Source organism: Rhinolophus ferrumequinum, chromosome 11 (genome assembly GCF_004115265.2).
Source record: "Rhinolophus ferrumequinum isolate MPI-CBG mRhiFer1 chromosome 11, mRhiFer1_v1.p, whole genome shotgun sequence".
In the NCBI taxonomy this organism is placed as follows: Eukaryota; Metazoa; Chordata; class Mammalia; order Chiroptera; family Rhinolophidae; genus Rhinolophus; species Rhinolophus ferrumequinum.
Window position 1 is genome coordinate 38,394,951 of NC_046294.1, and position 20,661 is coordinate 38,415,611.

General features: G+C 39.8%; 1 pseudogene; it reads left to right on the plus strand.

Moving 5' to 3' along the window:
* Positions 1–8,759: 8,759 nt before the first annotated feature.
* LOC117030987 (cofilin-2-like) lies at positions 8,760–9,119 on the plus strand (annotated as a pseudogene).
* The last annotated feature ends 11,542 nt before the right edge of the window (positions 9,120–20,661 follow it).

Consider the following 20,661-nt stretch of genomic DNA (forward strand, 5'->3'; position numbering starts at 1 on the left):
CTGAAAAACAAAAATGAAACAAAAAAAGCATTTTCAAGTTAAATTTATTGTGCCCAGAAATAAACCCATCCATATATGAGTGTGGTCAATTAATTTATGATGAAGGAGCCAATAATATACAATGAGGAAAGAACAATCTCTTCAATAAATAGTGTTGGGAAAACTAGACAGCCACATGCAAAAGAATGAGACTGGGCCACAATCTTACACCACACACAAAAATTAACTCAAAATGGAATAACACTTGAACAGAACATTCCTAGAAGGAAATATAGGCAGTAAGCTCCTTGACATCGGTCTTGGCCATGATTTTTTGGATTTGACACCAAAAGCAAAGGCAACAAAAGGAGAAAATAACCCACTTGGGACTACATCAAACTGAAAAGCTTCAGTAGAGCAAAGGAAACCATCAATAAAATGAAAAGTCAACCTACTGAATGGGAGAAAATACTTGCAAATCATATATCTGATACAGGGTTAATTTTTTTTTTAATTAAAGTTTATTGGGGTGACAATTGTTGGTAAAGTTACATAGACAGGGTTCCTATTAACTATATATAAAGAACTTACATCACTCAATAGCAAAAAGCCAAACAATTCAATTAAAACATGGGCAGAGATAGTTTTCTGAAAAATACATACAGATGGCCAACAGGTATATGAAAATGTGCTCAACATCACTAATCAGGGAAATGCAAATCAAAACAACAATGAGATATTACCACACATCTGCTAGAATGGCTGTTACCAAAAAGATAAGAAATAACAAATGTTGGCGAGGATGTGGAGAAATGGAAACCTCCGTGCACTGTTCATGGCAATGTAAATTGATACAGCCACTATGCAAAACAGTATGGAGGTTCCCCAAAAAACTAAAAATCAAACTACCATATGATCCAGCAATTCTACTTCTGGGTATTTATCAGAAGAAAATGAAAACTCTAACTTAAAAAGATATATGCACTTCTATGTTCATTGAAGTATTATTTACAATAACCAAGATACAGAGACAACCTAAGTGTCCATCAATGGATTAATTTATTTTAAAAATGTGGTATATATACAATGGAATATTATTCAGTCATAAAAAAGAGAACAGTCTTGTCATTTGTGAAACATGGATGGACCTTGAAGGCATTATGCTAAGTGAAATAAGTCAAACAGAGAAAGATAAATACTGTATATCATTTATATGTGGAATCTAAAAAAAGCCCCCCCCCAAAAAAACCCCAAACTTATAGATACAGAGAACAAATTGGTGATTGCCAGAGGCAGGGGTGAGGGGTAGTGGGGGATGGGATAGTGGAGGGGGTGGGAGAGGCAGATGGGCAAAATCGGTGAAGGGAGTCAAAAGGTACAAACTTCCAATTACAAAATAAGTAAGTCATGGGATTTAATGTACAGCATGGTGACTATAGTAAATAATACTGTATTGCATATTTGAAAGTTGCTAAGAGAGATTTTACAAGTTCATAAAAGTTAAATTTATTGCTCCTGTATAATTCGTGTATGATACAGACTCAGGAACAACAAAATCACAACAACTACAGGAGCAGCAACATCACCACCACCATAAATCCATTCACTTCAGTCTGGGGGAAATTCGGAGCTGTGAAATTGGATTATTTCAACCGGAAATTGATTGTACCATATAGGTAAGGAGTTCAGAAAGTCAAAACAAATAAAAATGTGTACAGACAAAAAATCATCAACTCTTCTAGGATCTCAAAGAGATTTGAGGACAAATGTCAAAACCCTCCCCGATAAGATTGGAGAGACAGAGAGGTAAATATAGGGCGTGATGGCTTACCCACTGGTGCACAGAATCACAAAGGGAAACTCAGCAAGAACCAGTGTGGAGAACCATGCTAGAGTAGGATAACTTGAACTGTAACTGACAAATTGCTGGAAAATTCTGACAGCTAAAAATTCCAGTGGAACTCAGTCGGGAGTGGTGCTGGGGGTGGGGTTTCCACAATTTTGTGAAGCTTACCTCCAGTAGCTCAACCAGGTTCTCACAGTAAATATCAAGGAAAATCCCCTGTGTTTCTGAGAGGAAAGGAACCATTTTGAAATACACCAGAGCACTCTGTTTTTCCTAATAAGGTCTGTTCTCAGCAGAAGCTAGTTAACTAGAGCCCAAATTGCTGGGGTATTATCAGAGCCTAAATGACCAGAGAGTAGAGAAATACAACTCCAGTCAGCTCTAGCCTTCCACACGGGATAAGGGAAATACCCAACTTCAGCTGATTCTAAGAAAAAAAACCCCTGAGAAAACTGTAAAGTTCACAATCCAGAAACAAAGGCGCACTGAAAGTCTGAGCCCTCACCGTAGGATTATAGAATGTTTTCTCTCTTTATTCATAATTGCCAACACTTGGAAGCAATCAAAATGTCATTTAGTGGGTGAACGGGTAAAAAACCTGTAGTACATCCAGACAACGGTATACTATTTAGCAGTAAAAAGAAATGAGCTATCAAGCCATGAAAGACGTAGAGGAAACTTAAATACATATTCCTTGGCCTGTGGACCTCTTCCTCTAAGTGAAAGAAGCCAATCTGAAAAAGCTAAATATTGTGTGATTCCATCTATATGACCGTGGGTACAGAGTCCCAGACAGCAGTTTCCAGGCTCTCGACCTCACATGGAAAGGTGCTGGCTCAGGTAGTAGATGGCCATGAGCTGTAATCAGATGGCCATCTGCTGTGGCTGGGTGGCCATCAGCTGTTACCGGTTAGCCATTTATATAACTGCTGTGGCTACACTAGGGGGTTAGTTGGTTGGTTGGCAGAGAAGTGGTCAGCGGATTGCGGATCGTGTTGATCCTACTTCCTGTGTCTGGCCCGGCCGCCAGCGAGACTGGGGTGTAGAAAGACCCCTTGTTGGGTTAACTGGCGGGTGTTTACTTTTGTGTCTCGACCAGCTGCCATCGAGAATATTGTGGTATATGCTAGAGAGTTGGTGGGTTGGTTGGCAGAGAAGCCAATGACGGATTGCGGTTCCTGCTTCCTGTGTCTCCAACCCAGCCATCAAAGAGAATATAATGGTATGACTCCCCTATTTATGGCTCCATTGGTGTTCCCTTTTGGCCTCACTATATCCTGCGTTCTTGTGCGGGGAGCAGGAGCAGAGTCCCCTGCGTGACAATGACATTCTGGAAAAGGTAAAACTATAGAGATAGTAAAATTAATCTAATTGGCAGGGGTTGAGAGTGGATGGAGGGAAGAAAAGGTGGAGCACAGAGGATTTTTAGGGCAGTGAAAATATCCTGTGTGATACTATAATGATGGATATGTGTCATTATATCATGTTTCCCCGAAAATAAGACCTAGCTGGACAATCAACTCTAATGCGTGTTTTGGAGCAAAAATTAATATAAGACCTGGTCTTATTTTACTATAAGACCGGGTATAATATAATATAATACTGGGTTTTATATTAATTTTTGCTCCAAAAGACACATTAGAGCTGATTGTCTGGCTAGGTCTTATTTTCGGGGAAACACGTACCTTTGTTCATGTTTGTTAGTACCTTTGTTCAAACCTATAGCATATACAACGCCAAGAGTGAACCCTAAGGCACACTATGTGTGGACTTTGAGTGGTTGTGAGGTGTCAATGTGGGTTCATCAATTGTCACACTCTGGTGAGGGATGCTGGTAAAGGGAGAGGCGATGCGTGTGTGGGGGCAGGTTGCATGTGGGAAATTTCTCTATACCTTCGTCTCAATTTTACTGTGAATTTAAAACTGCTTTAAAAACACAAAGTGACTCTAAAAAATTATACTGGGTAAAGAAGGGGAGAAACCAAAGCTTTCCATCAGAGAGTTTACTGAAGAACTTGTGAAGAGAACTGATTGCTTTTGAATCATTTCTGTGGCATTTTCACAGGGCAATGAAGTCCTTACTGGGGGAGGGAGGACAGAAATGGCTGCCAAAGACAGGAAGTGAACCCTGCTGGGGATTTTGCTGAGATCTTTAAACAGGTGGATCTCTGTAAGCATTGGAGGAGGAGCTATCAAAACTTTATTAATAACCTAGATATAAAATTACCTGCAAGATGATACAGGTAGAGTATGAAAACATAAAAGTCATATTGAAATAAAACAAAGCAAAAATATTATAAATACTAAAACTATTAGGTTGGTGCAAAAGCGACTGCAGGTTTTGCAATTATTTTTAACCTGTTAGACTGCAATTGCTTTTGCACCAACCTAATACCAACAATTGAGTTTCAGCTGTGTGTCAGGCACTATCTGTATGCTCTCTCTCATACTGTCAGCAATTTATTACAATATGTATTACTACCTTTGTTTTGCAGGTGAGGAACTAGTAAAAGAATTTGGCTTGAATTAATCATATTTTCCAGGTGCCAGTGAGATTCTGAGATGCTGGAACATGGTTAATCTACTGCAACATCAGGTAAGAGATCTGGTCCTCTGGACACAGCCCCTGACTCAGAGGAGGACATGTCTGCCTGCTTCAGGGGGACCACAACTTGTAGTGAGAGTCTCAGTGACCAGGCAGGCATCATCTACAATTCCTGGAGCAACATCTGAGAGATTGATAGTTTTACAGCAGGAAAATAAATGCCACTGAAGGAAATTGCTAAAAAATAAAGCCAAAATCAGATCCAAAACAACATTCATAAACTAAAAGTCCATTAACTTCCTATAATTTGCATTATGTGTTGGTTTATCTTGTCTGAAGTTGTGGTTGATTCTGTAGAGTGTTTCGTTTTGCCAGTGGATGCAGTAGGATGCGGACATGGAAAGAGTGCTAGAGTCAGGAAGTGGGATTCTCATTCTTACCCCTAACCCAAATGGTGTGACTCTGAGAAAACCATTTGGACCTTTATTTCCACATGTGTCAAACGGAACTATTGGATTGAGAGATTTTGAAATTCCCTTCTAAATCTGATGTTCTGCAAATGTGCTGTAATCTTTATGCTATCTTTACAGTACCATTCTATAACACCAAGATATTCACTATTTGGCTTCCCCCACTTGCCCTGGAAGATACCGTTGTCTTTTGAAAGAACTGCTGAGGGGTCAGTATGAAGGAGTAAGGATATATCATTCTAGTGAGTGATGCAATCAGAAAAGGCTCCTCACTCCACCTGCTGCTAAATATGAACACCAAAGGATTTCAAAATAGGAGGAGGAGAGTGGGGCAGATGTCCTGGTCCTTATATCAGAGATATTAAAAGATGCAGCAGTGCTCTCTGAGAGGGGAAGAGATAGCTTGCCAGCTGGGCTGGCAGCACATTTTTGCTTTTTCATAAATGTGGATCTATAACTAACTCTTGGTCCTTGCCTGGATGCCATTCTTTCTACAAGTTGTCAGCAGAAACTTTTGCAATGTGACTGATTGGTGAATTCACCTAGAGCCTAAAGCACATATCTGAGTCTAAAAAAGAAAGAGGAAATGAATAAGACCAATTTACTAGAAAGAATGTAGTCTCTTAGCAAGATAAGACTCACACAAATGAGTATATTAAAGAAATAATTAACAAACAATAAAAGGTAGGGAATAGTGTATTAGTTTCCTATTGTTGCTATGCCAAATCGTCACTAGTTTAGTGGCATAAAACAATGCAAATGTATTACCTTACACTTCTTTGGCTAGAAGTCCAATGTCTAACATGAGTCTAGCTGTTATAAAATGTTGGCAGGTTTGTGTCTTATCTGGAGGTTCTAGAGGAGAATCCATTTCCTTGGCTTATGGCCCCCTTCCTCTATATTGAAAACCAGCAATGGTGAGTGTGGGGACAGAGCCCCAGAGAGCAGTTTTCAGGCTCTGGGCCTCACGTGGAAAGATGCTGGCTCAGGTAGTAGATGGCCATCAGCTGTGACTAGTTGGCCCATCAGCTGTAACCAGTTAGCCATTGGCCACTAATATAACTGCTGTGGCTGAGCTAGCAAGCTCGGATTGCAGCTAGCTACTGGGTTGGTTGGTTGGTTGGCAGAGAAGCGGACAGCAGATTGCGGATCCTGTTGATCCTATTTCCTGTGTCTTGCCCGGCCGCCAGTGAGACTGGGGTGCAGGAAGACTCCTTGTTGGGGTCCTGGCGGATGTTTGCTTTTGTGTTTCAACCAGCCACCATCGAGAATATAGTGGTATGATTCCCCTGTCTGTGGCTCCGTTGTTCCTTTTTGGCCTCACCATATTCTGCGTTCTGGTTCGGGGAGCGGGACCAGAGACCCCGCAAGACAGTGAGTTGAGTCCTTCTCACATCATATCACTCTGACCTCTTCTTCTGCTTCCCTCTTCCACTTAGAAGGACCATTGTGATTTATTGGGCTCAGACAAATAATCCAGTACAATCTCTATCTCCAGTTTCTCCACCGAATCACATCGTCAAAGTCCCTTTTGCTATGTAAAGTCACGTATTTGCAGTTTCCAAGAATTAGGATCAGGACATCCGTGTGTGTGCGTGTATAATTATTCTGCCTACCATAGTAAGTCAACGCTGGGCCAACTGGCAAGGACTGTTAAGTGCTGGGGCTTGAAAGGGGCTGCTGTGGGCTGCAGCACTGAGGAAGCTTCTGGGGAGAAGCTCGGCCAGAGCCAGAAAGTGGCTAAATAGGGGGAAGTTAGAGTCCCTGATAAAGGGGTGCTTCTAATGGGGTGTGGGGCAGTGGGTGAGGAAACAAGATAACTCCCCTTATATCAGGTACCATCCTCTGTGCCTCTTCTGTTGGGAAGGGAGCCTTCCTGATTATGACCCGTATGGCTGTGCTGTCTGCATTCACGCCTCAGGCAGGTTGTGTCTAGATATCGTGAAATCTCAAGTATACGTACGATGTTCCTCCCTTGCCAAATTCCAATTTATTAGGTGTCCTTCAGCATTTCCATTCAGATATGCTACAGAAAAACGGACATACTAAGCCAACTAGTGTCACATTTGGTGAAAGTCCAGTAGGGGTGAGGAAAGGAACGCTTTGCCATCACATAACACCAGACCTTGACAGGTTATCATGATGCTGCTAAACCGTAAAGTTGGTGCTTGGACTTTGAGCCCCAGGCCTTAAATACGTCTACTATTCCTTTGACAGTAACCAAACAGCAAGGCTTTTAATTAAGTGAGCACTGGGATAAAACCCATCTGCAAAAACCCACCTTACCTATTTATTTTTAACCTGTATCTGGTATTTGGAAGCCGCGCTGAGGTTGAGCAGGCAATAGGGGATTGTTAAAACGTGGGAGTGCACTTGAGTTCCAGAACTTTCCATCACACAAGCTCGTGAAAACTTTCTAATGTGTTCCTGCTCCCCAGAGAGTGTGATGATTATTCACACTGAGGCATGAAGGCTTGTGAGGCTTTGATGTATGATTATCTGCCCCCTCACTGTGACGCACCAGCTGCCATTAGAGCCTAGAATCAAGGACACCAACCACATCAGTGCATTTTAGGTCAGACAAGGAATGAGAAAGGCATTTATGGCAGAAGGAAGGAATGGCATTTCAGGTCCCTGGGTTTTCCTGGCCTCTCTTTCTTGGAAAATGAGAGGACCTCGCTGATTTTCCTGCAGAGTGGACTTGACTTGCCCCGAGTCCTGCTCTTGCCATCACACAGCACCTACTTTGCTGTAGACACCAGAAGAGGTACCTTACAAAGTCTAGAGGCTATCTTTAGGGTGTCTATAGCTGCTAGGAAGAATGAAATGTGGTGCAGAAGGGCCCGGCTGGTTACTAGAGAGGTGGACGGACTCAGCTGTGACGTCAGGAATTACTCTGAAGGGGTTCCTCTTAGACGATTAAAACTCTCCATTGGCTCAGACTCACAGGATCCAGAATGCCTCTCCTCTCTCTGGCTGAGAACCATGTTTCATGAAGAAGAGGGATAGAAATAGGAGCCTTCCCACTGTACCAGAAAGCTCCTTACAGAGACGACTCCCTTAGGGCTCTGTCTGGGAATCACCAGGTGCATCGAAGGGGATTTCGTCTATAACTGGAGTCCACCTGGGATTGGGGAGAGTATGGCTTTGGGGTCTTATGCAACTGGATTTGAGTCTTGGTTCTATTGCTCACTTATTGTTCTTGAGCAGATAATAACGCCCCCTCAGCCAGAGTTTCTCAACATGTAAAATGGCGATAAAATAACTGCCTGGCAGGAGTAAAAATATTTTATGTTCAAGACCAGACACATTGCTTGGTACAGAGCAGATACTTAAGAGTGATGATGATGATGGTGGTGATTATATCAAAAGTTTATCCCTCGTGTTCCAAATTATATCAGCTTAATACCGTAAATTAGATGAAATAATTACACACTCCTCTGCTTTCTTCAGAAGAAGGCAATCCATAAGTCTTTCATTTTCAAAATAAAACCATTCTCCAGGGCCACAACAAAATGAATCTGCCTTCCTCAAACCTCTGAGATTCATGTCTGGCCAGGTTGCAGTTTCTTTGCCCAGCAAGATTAATGATAATTTATATTAAACACGTATTCACTGTCCGCATAGGGGAGGCACTCAAGAGCGGTGTCTATTGTTATCCTATAACAAAAGGCTACCCTTTTCACGTGCCAAATTATATCAACTTGTATGGAAAACTACATAAAATGCATTTGCCTACTCCTTTACCTTCTTAAAAAGAATACACTGAATATAATTTTAATTCTTTCTTGATTTCACCAATACCATCATAAGAACATCACTTAATGTGTTGGGTACTAATACTGCTTGCTTTCAGGGACTATAAAACATGTAGGGCCCAGTGCCACCAAGCCGCCACCGCAGCCACAGCCCTGGGCACTATGGCTTCTGGAGTTACAATGAATGATGAAGTCATCAAAGTTTTTAATGATATGAAAGTAAGGAAATCTTCTATACAAGAGGAGATCAAAAAAAAAGAAAGAAAGCAGTTCTCTTCTGTTTAAGCCATGACAAAAGACAAATAATTGTAGAGGAAGCCAAAGCAGATCTAGGGCTCCTGAAAGTGCACCTTTAAAAAGCAAGATGATTTATGCTAGCTCTAAAGATGCCATTAAAAAGAAATTTACAGGTATTAAATATGAGTGGCAAGTAAATGGCTTGGATGACATAAAACTGTTCGACACTTGGAGAGAGATTGGGAGGCAATGTAGTAGTTTCATTTGAAGGAAAACCCTTATAAAATGACAGTCAAGCGCCATCTGGATCTTAAGGAGTTTTCATTTCTCCAGCTCAGTCAATTGGAATAGTATTAGGTTTTTTGGGGGGTTTTTTGTTTTTTGTTTTTTTGGTTTTTCCTCTTCCCACTGGGTCCATCCAACACAGTGAATGAAGGAAACTCATTCATGCAAGCAGCCTATCAGTGATTGCCATTAGACAGTTTAATACTGTTACTTTGATGTAAAACCCAAGGAATGCCTTTCCATCATTTAGCCAAAACAGCTGGTTATGTGCCTCCCTTGCAACAAGCACTACAATGAATGTGATTGTCAATGTGAATAGTTTAGAATACTGCAAAGGGTAAGCTAATTGAATGCCTTGAAAGTATTATCCTCTGGTCAGATGGTAAACTTTATTCAGCATTATTTATAGTTGCATTTGATTGCAGTTCTGTGAGGCTCCAGTGTTCATACTTTGGCAAGCTTATTTTGTGCCATAGCAGCACAGAGATAAGATATAATGCTATGTATTGATAGCACTTTTTTGTAATGAGTTTAACTCCCCACCCAGAAAAGGAATGCCAATTAAGTTGTGTTAACTGTGTCATCTACTTATCCTAGTGCTTCAGTGTTCATTCCTGTTACCTGCATATCTTCTTAAAAGAAAGAGCTGTTACTAACGCCTTTTTGTTTTCCATTGAGTGTACACTACTGAATACATGTAGGAGTTTTATGTTTACCATGTAAGTCTTGTAACACTAAAGATATTTTGAATATCAGTCATGATGGCAATTTCTGTATAAAAGAGCCTAAAATAGAACGTTGTTTTTGAGGTCAAACTTCCTGACCTTACAGAAATGGCCACGTTGCAAAAAGTGTGGCATATTAAAAAAAAACAACACAACGATGCATGTTGAACCAATAGCCCCAAACGAAATGATATCATGCTATCTTTCTTTTTGAGGTCTAAAATTAATATAACTTTATGGTTATTCTATTTCGTTTTTCTCATCAGATTGTCAACTATCCCTTCTTGCTGGTAACATTTTAATTGTCTTTTGCAACAGTCATCCACTCCCATTTTAATTTGATAAGCAGTGAAATAAACAACAAAAACCAAGCTTTGCAGAATACTATGGGAACAAAGAGCCCATAGGCATTGAGTTATATCCTGTAAGAACTGCTCAAGAACTGTAAAGGGGTCTTTTGGGACATCAACTAAAGTAATCTTGACAACTGAAACAAAGCCAGTCAGGTTGTATGTGTAAATACAGAGCAAATAGATAAGAGTGAGCATTTCTGAGTCATGGTCAGCAACTTCATGGTCTTTTGTTAACAACAGCTTCAACTAACTTGTGCTCAGGGAAGCAAAAAATAGTCACAGAAGTCAGAGCTAAGTGTGAAGGAAGAGCCACAGACATTGAGTGAGGACTTAGTCGTGGTCGTGATGGCTGTACTGAATTGTTGTGACACTTATTTCAGTTATCCAGAGCCTGTTTTCTTGGTTGCTTCTTCTCAGCCTTGTTTAGCTTAAGGGAGGTCTGCAGGCAAGGGACACCTCATGAGTGGGTACTTTCGTAGTTTCTCTCAGGAGGCACGGTTATGGTGAATACAAAGTCCATGAAATGGGAAGGGCTCAGTGATCCAGGCTGCAATCTTATGAGGGGTCTGTGTCTGGATAATGGGGCTCAGAGGACAGGAGTAGAAATTGTCTTTTCAATTTTAGGCAAATATGTAATTGGTCCTTGGAGTTGGTGCAAGATCAACCAGCTTCCAAATGTTCGGATCCACTCTTTGGCATCAAAGACTCAGGGGAACTTAGAGGCCCTTTGGAAGCTCTTCAGCCCTGGGACTGTTGTCCTCAGGAAACCTTTAAAAACAGCAGCAAACACACTGAAACAATCAATGCCTAACTTCTCTTCAGTACCATCCACAGAAAACCTTCAGTTAAAATTAGAACGTGAAGAATAGCTTCCCCCAGGAGTTCAAGGGCTGAGATCCTGGGTTAGAGAACTGTTTGTTTCTCCTTTTCCTGCTTTGCCTTATGGCCAATGAGGAATGACTTGTTCCTTTTATCATTGTCTCAGGAGTTCAGGAATTTTCACTGGCCAAAATACTACTAAGAAATCCTTTCTGCTCTCACTATAGAAAGATAGAGATGCCAGGTTATTGCAGATGATGAGGTAGAATAGGGGAAGGTTATCAAGAAAGTTTATTATTACTTCTACTTGATGCAAGTACAACCCAGATATATAATTATCTGTTTTCTTTCCCATCAGACTGTAAGCGCTATTAAAGGAGGAATAGTGCCTGCTTTATTTACCCTTGTATTTCTCGTGCCTAACATATAATATGTGCTCAAAAACCTTTTGAATGATTGAATGAATATAGACTGAGATTAAAGAATATAAGAAACCCAATATAACAATTCTCAATACAATTGTAGGGAACCCTACTTAGTGTATTATAGCGTTGGAGAAGGAAAAAGCTAAAAGCCTTCTTGATGTTCCTAGGTGGTCCTGACAAATGCCAAATAGTAACCGTTCAGTTTTTGGAGAAATCATCCTTTTGGTAAGTCATTGGAGTAACCATACAGTTTTCCAAATTGTAGCAAACATTGAAAGATAGTAAGCTGATTCTAAGAGGTAGTGATTTCTGTACTAAAAAGGAAGGTTCAACTAAATACTACTGCTGTAGTTCAGTAGTAATAAACTTTGATATTTAAAGAAAATGTAAATATTAGTATATCAAGCACCCTATAATCAGATACTGTAGCAATCTAATTCCATTTTTTAATTCTAATGAAGTCATGGAAATGGAGTTTCGTCGGCTTCAGCACCAACGGTTTTACAATAATATAATATGATAATTACAAAAGAATGAATTAGAATCTTGGCTTCTATTAAAGAACAGAGATATTTTCGTAGGTTCCCACCCCTACAAAAAAAAAAAGAAAGAAAGAAAAGAAAAAGAAAAGAATGCCAGGGGGAAACTATCTGATGACAAGAGAATGACATCAAAACTTTAAGTAAGTGCTAAAAATTGGATCTAAAAAAATCTCCTGAATATTGCTTTAAAGCTCTGTTTTGCAAATGAGGTCTGAAGGCATATTACATCAGCATTATCTGGGTACTGATAAAGACACATGTTTCCAGGCCCCGCACTGTGCCAAATGAATCTGAATCTCTAGGAGTCAAGTCTGAGCATTGAATAGTTACTACACTCCCCAGGTGATTTTGATGCACAGCCGGTTTGAGGAATTAAGACTAAACTGTTGGAGGCTTCAAAGATATCTTTATTTTTCTTCATCTCACTGATAGACGTCAGCTTTCTTCAGGAAGCTTCCTGTGATTTCTTTTACCTACTAGCAAAGTTCTGTGTTTCCTTTTATCTACTAACTCCTTAACTTAATGTGACATTTAATTAGAGTGTATTGTTTCATAGAACCATGAAATTGAGTTGGTAGAACAATGGAAAAGGAGCAATATTTTAGTTCTCTCCACATTGGCTCTTTAGATCCTGTTTTGTTATATAGTTTAAGTATTCCCTGACAGAATAACAGACATAGTGATGCAAGAGCGTCCAAACCATACAAAATTTTGTAAGAATTTGTTTGAGACAAAGTGAGGACATGCCTGGAAGCAAGATCTCAAAAATGTTCCACAGAATGGCAGTTCTTTTTATACATTTGGAATCAAAGGAGGGAATGTGCAGAAGATTACATGAAATCCACTGGTGGTAGGTTAAGGAGGTGGAAGAAAGCAAGGCGGGAAAATCCAGGATTCCCAGTCTTCAGCTCCAGCTAAGCTCCCAATTGACAGCCAAAACCAACCCGTTGATTGAGCCATCTTAGAAATGGTTCCTTTTGCCCTCAGTTGAGCCAGCCCGGCTGATGCTCTGTGAATCAAGCACAAGCCTTCCCTGCCAAGTCCTGCACAAATTGCAGATTTCTGCGCTAAAAGAATGGTTGCTTTTCTTTTAATCCACTAAGTTTTAGAGTTGTTTGTTATGAATCAAAGATTACCGAAAGAGTACATTGCTTAATTCACTAGAACTCTTATATCAACACTACTTGTCAGCATTAATTCTTTAATTATCCTGTGGGTAGTTACGATAGAATCATTGGGCATCCAATTTAACTAAATTCAAAATATTGCTAGGATTATTCAAAATAGTGCTAGGATTCCTGCTCAGAATTTATATATTTATACAATATGTATATTTGCTTAAAATTGAGGGAAAAATTGTATGTAAAAGGATATTCATGGCAGTGCTATTTTCAATAGGAAAAAGAAAATAACTTAATGATTATTAATAAATAAAATAAATTATGGTATACCTTGATGTGGAATTCAAGACAGGCACTAAAAAGAAAAATGAGATTTACATGTATTGACCTAATTTTAAGTGGAAAAATACTCAAAACTGTGTATAGATGATCCTATTTGTATTAAAATATACAGTAGATACTTCATTTTTATAATTGTATAAGAAGAAACGTTTCTGGAAGGATACCCAAGAAACTGTTAACAATGACACCTCTGGGGTATGGGACTGTGGAACTGAATTGGGAGATAAGAACTTGTATTTCCTTTTCTCTGTATTTTTAAATTTCATGCTTTGCGTTTGGGTTTTATAACAAAAAAAATTCAAATGCATATAAATAGTACAGTTTTGTTATAAACTATCAGAATTCCTTTTAGAGTTTTCTTTTAAAAATGTTTTTTACCTGAGGTATTAGAAATGCATTTATCCTTCCTGAGTGATCCTATTAGTGCTTGACAGCTGTCACACATGGAGCCACCAACTCGAGTGCATTTAAGTACAGGTAGCTGTGGCTTTCATCTGGAATAGGAAGACTCTTTAAGAAAGAGTAAGCAACTTCACCAAGTTCGATTCCGCCATATGAATTTGAAGAACACAAACACAGGCATAATACAGCTTTTGCCTTTAACTTTCCTACGATAATGTGAAGTGCTCCCTCAGCCAATATGATTACTTACCTCATTTTCCACCATGTCTCAGAAATAAAATACATTAGCATTGAAACTGTATGTAATCATACATACATAGCATAGAGAATTACACATGTTAATAGAGGGAAGAATGTTAGTTATGACTCCCTTGTCACTTAATTTACCTGAAATTATAGGATTGTCGTACCTGTTCACTAGTGTATTGCTCAGGTGAAGGGTTAAATTACTCTGATTTTCTAAACATGTCAGGTTAGGTTAGGTGGCCAAGGTTCAGGCAGGTGGTGGGAAAAAAGCAGCCACAGAGAATGAAATTTACCCCATATGATCTGTGACTCACATGGAAATACTACAGATAATTAGGGATTTAATACTATCGAGCCAAACATCTCAGTATAAATTGATGTTTTCATGTTATTATGTAGTGTTTCATAATAGGAAAGTTTTTATTTGAAAATGTGGTTAATCACTCAGAAGAAACGTTGATGAAAAATAAAAAATAAAATATAAAACATACTGTTAAGCCATATTTAGGCCAGGAGCAGAAATCTTATCTTAAAAGCCATCTTGTCTTGATCCTGTCTTGCTTTATCTCCTAGGGTCGGTGGGCTTGGGTGGGCCTGGGCGGTGACCTGAAGCCAGGGCGTGGAGCTGGAGGGCTTGGTCATGCCCTGAAACCTTTTGTCAACAAAACCCCCCTGAAGCATTGAAGGGGGAACGGCCTCGCTTACCCCCTCCTATAAAACTTCACACCCCTCTTTGCTCGGGGAGGTTATGATCTTTTCCCTCTGCTCTAGCCTGGCCTCCCGCACCTCAAACACAGCCAAATAAATTCTAATAGACCAATCTTGGTCTCCCGCGACACTTTCCTCGGCCCGTGCCTACCACATACCAACAATAATCCCAAACAATAACCAACAAAATATACAGAAAGAAAGCCACAGTCCTCACCAAACTTGTATTAAATCCTCAGAGATTAAATATTCAGTGCATCCAAGCTTCCTGCTCAATCCTCAACTCCCAGAACACACATCATTTGGGAGAGAAGTCTGTGCTGAAGTCCACTGTGCCACATAGTTTGCCTGAAATTGAGGACAGAGGAGTGAAGGATGCAGTTCTTGCCCTCTGAGAGCTTTGGCTCTTGTCGTTTAGTGTAATTCCTATTACGTCATGTGGCTCATTGCAAATCTGTCTTAAGGAAGAACCCAGGTCTTACTCATATTGTTGACTGTGTCCAGCACAGTAATCAATTTTAATTGCAGCAAAAAGTTTAAATGGCATTTTCTTTCCAAAATATTTTCAGGAAAGGAAAAAGAAAAATGAGATTAGATGAAAATGAGTTAGAATTGTTGGACTGAGGAAGGTACTAAAATTCCCTGATTACCTGTCACGTGCCAAACATTGTTCCAGGGAATTTGTATGTGATCCCTTGTTTAATCCTCAGCATAATTTCGTGAGACAGCAGGGAAACTAAACCTTACTAAGCCCTGCAGAGGTCAATGCCTCACTCCCTTCCGACCCATCCTCCCTCCCCACTGCAGCCAGGTGACCCGGTCTGGTCACTCATTGGCTTAACAGCCTTCCATGGCTCTCCATTGCTCTTGGAATAATGACAAAACACTCGACTGTCTTTAAGGAGCTTGGGACCGGGTGCATTCCCAGGTCTCCAGCCTCATTTCTCGCCACTCTCTCTTGCTCCCTTCTCTGTAGACATAATGCATTTCCTTCAGTTACTTGAGCACACACCAGGCTCCTTTTCACATCCTGCCTTCCCACAAGCTGTTCTCTCCACCTGGAATGCTTTTCCTTCCTCTCTTTCCATTAAATGTTCAATGACTAAAGGAATGAATGAAGGGATATTGAAGACAATCCGGGAAGGATCCTATTCAGGGCAAGATTGGGAGTAGATAAAGAGATTAAGGAATTAATCACAAAACTGATGATAGATGACTTCTTTGAGGTTTAAACTGATCCTTAGGTGTAGCACGTCTAGTGCCCACGTCCTGGTTTCTTCTCTTCACTACATCCTGCTCGCTCTTCAGTCTTCAGCATTAATGCCACTTTCTCTAAGAAACTTTTCGACACCCAAGGTGGTTAAATCCCCTCACTGTATGCCCTAGAGCTCTATTTGCTCTTCCCTTCTATAATGCTTATCGCACCAGACAGACGGTGCTTGAGGGCAGGGCCATCCTTTCTTGGTTGCGTCTCTATCCCCAGCATATAGCGTTGTAAATATCACACAATGGTCACTCTCTAGATTTGTTGATTTGAATTACGCACAATTGCTCTAGGATGTATACTTGGTCAGTGTTTCTCATTAGTTTTGATATTTTTTTTTTTTTGCCATTAGTTTCTTTCATAGAGCATTATTGGGTAAATGGAGAATTTATAAATTCTCTACACACTTTTTCAGAATGAGTACTACACTCAAATATTAAACGATATTATTATCCAATGAAATAATAGAATGGAAAAAACAATAATTATCCTGATTCTCTAAGTGTCCCTCTGGGCACTTGCTCTGGAGAGCACGTTTATTATCCATTCTTTTACCTCACCCTCCACCCTTTCCCCTTTGCCTGACTAATTCCTATTCATTTACCTATGAACAGGGTTAGCACTTGAGGCAATTTGACCTCGGTTATTTAAATGACAACCTCATTCCCAGTGTCAAATACAACAATGGCACTTGACACATGGTAGGAGCCAGTGAATGCCGTTGAATAGGTGAGTGAGTGAGTGAGTGAGTGAGTGAATGTATGAAAGTATGTTGAGGAGATTTAAGGTAGGATCTTGTTCAGGGGAACGATCAGGAGTAAAGAGGGAATCAGTCACAAACCCGTGATACTAGTTGTGTGCTTTGATGTGTGAGCTGATCAAATGATGCAGCACACCGACATGGTTTCTTCATTTCTTGATTTCTAAATACCATTCTCCAATAAAATGAAGCCGGCGTGCTTGGAGAAATGGCCAATTCTAGGCCTGGGACAAGAAAAATACAAGTGTAGAGCAACATGTAGTACCAGAAAGTAAGGAAATGCTCAAGTGGCCAAAACTGTGGGCTGAACTAAGTGACTCTCATCTAACAGACAGAATACGGAAAGGGGAAAATGTACCTTGAGTAACAGGAAAAACTGCACAGCCGGTACCTTAACCAAGTGATCAAGGTTAATACCACCAGTAAAACATGGACGTCTTGGACCCCCTGATACAATCAAGGAGAAAGGCACCTCTTCTGGAATATTCCCCCAGGTTCCATACCCTCTATCTAATCATGAGAAAATATCAGGTAACCTAAATTGGGATCAGTGTAAGAAATACTTGACCAGTGTGTTCATCAGTGTCAAGGTCACGAAAAACAAAATGTGACTGAAAAGCTGTTAATGTTAAGGAGACATGACAACTAAATGCAAAGTGGTATCATAAAACAAAAAACGGCTGTTAGTGGAAAATACCGGTAAAATCGGAATAAATTCTACAGTTTATTTTACTGTACCAGTCTTAACTTTTTTTTAATTAGTTTCAGGTGTACAAAACAATGTACTAGTTAGACATTTACACCCCTCACAAGTGACAACCCCCCTCCCCAATCTACTACCCCTCTGACGTCATATAGAGCTGTTATAATTCCATTGACTCTATTCCCTATGCTGTACTCCACATCCTATGACTATACGTATATTAAATTATAGTTGACATTCAATATTATTCTGCTTAAGCTTCAGGCGTACACTGCAGTGGTCAGGTACCTACACCGTCCATGAAGTGGTCTCACTAATAAGACAAGTGCCGATCGGAAACTCTACAAAATCTTTACAACATTATTGATTATATTCCCTAAACTGTCTTTCGTATCCCCATGGCGATCTTGTGGCTACCAATTTGTGCCTTCTAATCCCCTCACCCTCTCCCTCATCCCCACCTCCCCCCATCCAGCAACCCTGTTTTTTCTCTATATCTCTGAGACTGTTTCTAATTAGGTTGCTCATTTATTTTATTCTTTAGATTCCACATATAGTGAGATCATATGGCATTTGTCTTTCTCCATCTGACTTATTTCACTTAGCATAATGTTCTCTAGGTCCATCCATATCGTTGCAAATGGAAAGATTTCATTCTGCTTTATAGCCGAGTAATACGCCATTGTATAAATGTACCACAATTTCTTAATCCAGTCGTCTACCCATGGGCATTTCAGTTGTTTGCATGTCTTGGCTATTGTGAATAGTGCTGCAATAAACACAGGGATGCATATGTTTTTTTCAATTAGCATTTTGGATTTCTCTGGATAGATACCTAAGAGTGGAATTGCTGGGTCATAAGGTAGTTCCATTTCCAGTTTTTTGAGATACCACCATACTGATTTCCATAGTGGCTGCACCAATCTGCAATCCCACCAATTATTTTCTAAATTTTGATAAATGGACTGTGGTTATAAAAGATGTTAACACCAGGAAAAACTGGAATAGGGTAGATGGGAATTATTTATATATCTTTGTAACTTTTCTGTATGTGTAAATTTATTTCAAAATTTAAAAAATTTGAAAAACTAAAAGATTCCACACAAGGCCTAGCTACAAAGTCTATTGAAGGAGGACTATCGTGGGGAGCAGGGAAACTTGCCTGATTTGGGGTCCATGAAATCTTGGCCCTCTATCAGTGCATATAATACTACCCTTATCTGCATAGTGTTTTCAATTTTATGGAAGGGTTTCACACCCTTAAACTCATTTCACCTTCCTCATCAAGAGGAAAGGTAGGCTAGGAAGGTGCTTAAGTTCATAGGGGACAGGAGTGAGTTTTCCCAGGATCTTAGGATAGACTGAGTAATCTCACATTTAATGTTTGGGATGAGATATCTATAGAAACCAAGTGGTGGACTCAAAGACACTGATCTCAAAGAAGACTGTGACATCATTAATTAACACAGTAAGGAAAGAATCTGACAGAGATGGCAACCAAGTCCAGAAAATGGATAGCCAAACACTATGAATTAGCATGTTTCCACAGGGGATGTAAGCCGAAGCTGGGTCTCATAAACCTGTCAATGGGATCTTCTCTTTGGTAAAGATCAATGACCCTGGCTATTATAGCTTCTTTGTTCTGATTCTGTTCTCTCTAAACAAGCAATTAAGGCACAAAGAAAGGACATTGATTACATATGTACTTAGCACTGTGCTAGATAATTTAAAAGCGTTATGGTTTTGAATTCTCTCACAACACAATGTACTAGGCATTATTGCCCCCAGGTTACATGTGGAAATCAGAGACCTATATAGAAAGGTTAAGCAACAAACCTGGTTACACAGTAAGTAGCAGAGTTGGGATTCAAACTCAGGTGTATCTGATGCTGTGGCCCAGTCTCTTTCTAGTCCCAAATGGCCGGTACAGAGGAAATACCCACCAGCCCTACTATGCTCTTTAACGATCCTGATGGTACGATGTTGGGAACTCTGTCAAAAACTGGCTGACCACTCTCTGGGATTGCATTATGAAGCACTCATTGTTTAAAGGGAGAAACTCCACTTGCCTTTTGAAGACAACAAGCTCTGCAGTGAAGGGACAGTGGGTGACTCCCTGACATCCATCTTCCCTTGTTTTGGTAATTACCCTGATTTTTGTCAGGTTTTAATGCCAACCTTGCTCAGCCCAACCAGTTTGACCTTTGGGGAAGGACATGTAATTCAGATTAGTGTGACCGTATTCTCTGGCCCCATTGTGTATATAACCACGTTTTCTTGATCCATCCGTCCACTGACAGACATTTAGGTTGTTTCTGTATCTTGCCTATTATGAATAATTTGCAAATAATTCTGCAATGAACTTGGCAGTGCAGATATCTCTTCAAGATAGCAATTTTATTTCCTTTGGTATCTATGCAGAAGTGGGATTACTGGATCATATGGTAGTTCTATTTTTAAATTTTTGAAAAATCTCCATACTGTTCTCCTAATGGCTGTATCAGTTTACATTCCTACCAACAGTATACAAGGATTCCCTTTTCTCCAAATCCTCACCAACATTTATCTCTTGTCTTTGAAAATAGATATCCTAAAAAGTATGAAGTGATATATCATTGTGGTTTTTATTTGTATTTCCATGATGATTAGTGATGTTGAGCATCTTTTCTTATACCTGTTCACCCTTAGTATGTTTTTTTTGGAAAAATATCTATTCAGGTGTTTGCCATTTTTTTAAATTGGGTTATTTGCCTTTTTTGCCATTGAGTTGTAAGTGTTTCTTATATGTTTTAGTATTAACCCCTATTGGATATGTGGTTTGTGAACATTTTCTTCCATTCTGTAGATTGCACATTCATTTTGTTGATATTCCCTTTACTGTGCAGAAGCTTTTTAGTTTGATGTAGTCCCACTTGTTTATTTTTGCTCTTGTTGACTGTGCTTTTGGTGTCATATCCATGAACTCATTGCTGAGATCAGTGCCAAGGAGATTTTTTTCTGTGTTTTCTTCTAAGAGTTCCAGGGCTTCAGGTCTTCAATTTAAGTCATTAATTAATTTTTAGTTGATGTTTGTGTATTGTGTAAAATAAGGGTCCAATTTCATACTTTTGCATGTGGATATCCAGTTTTCC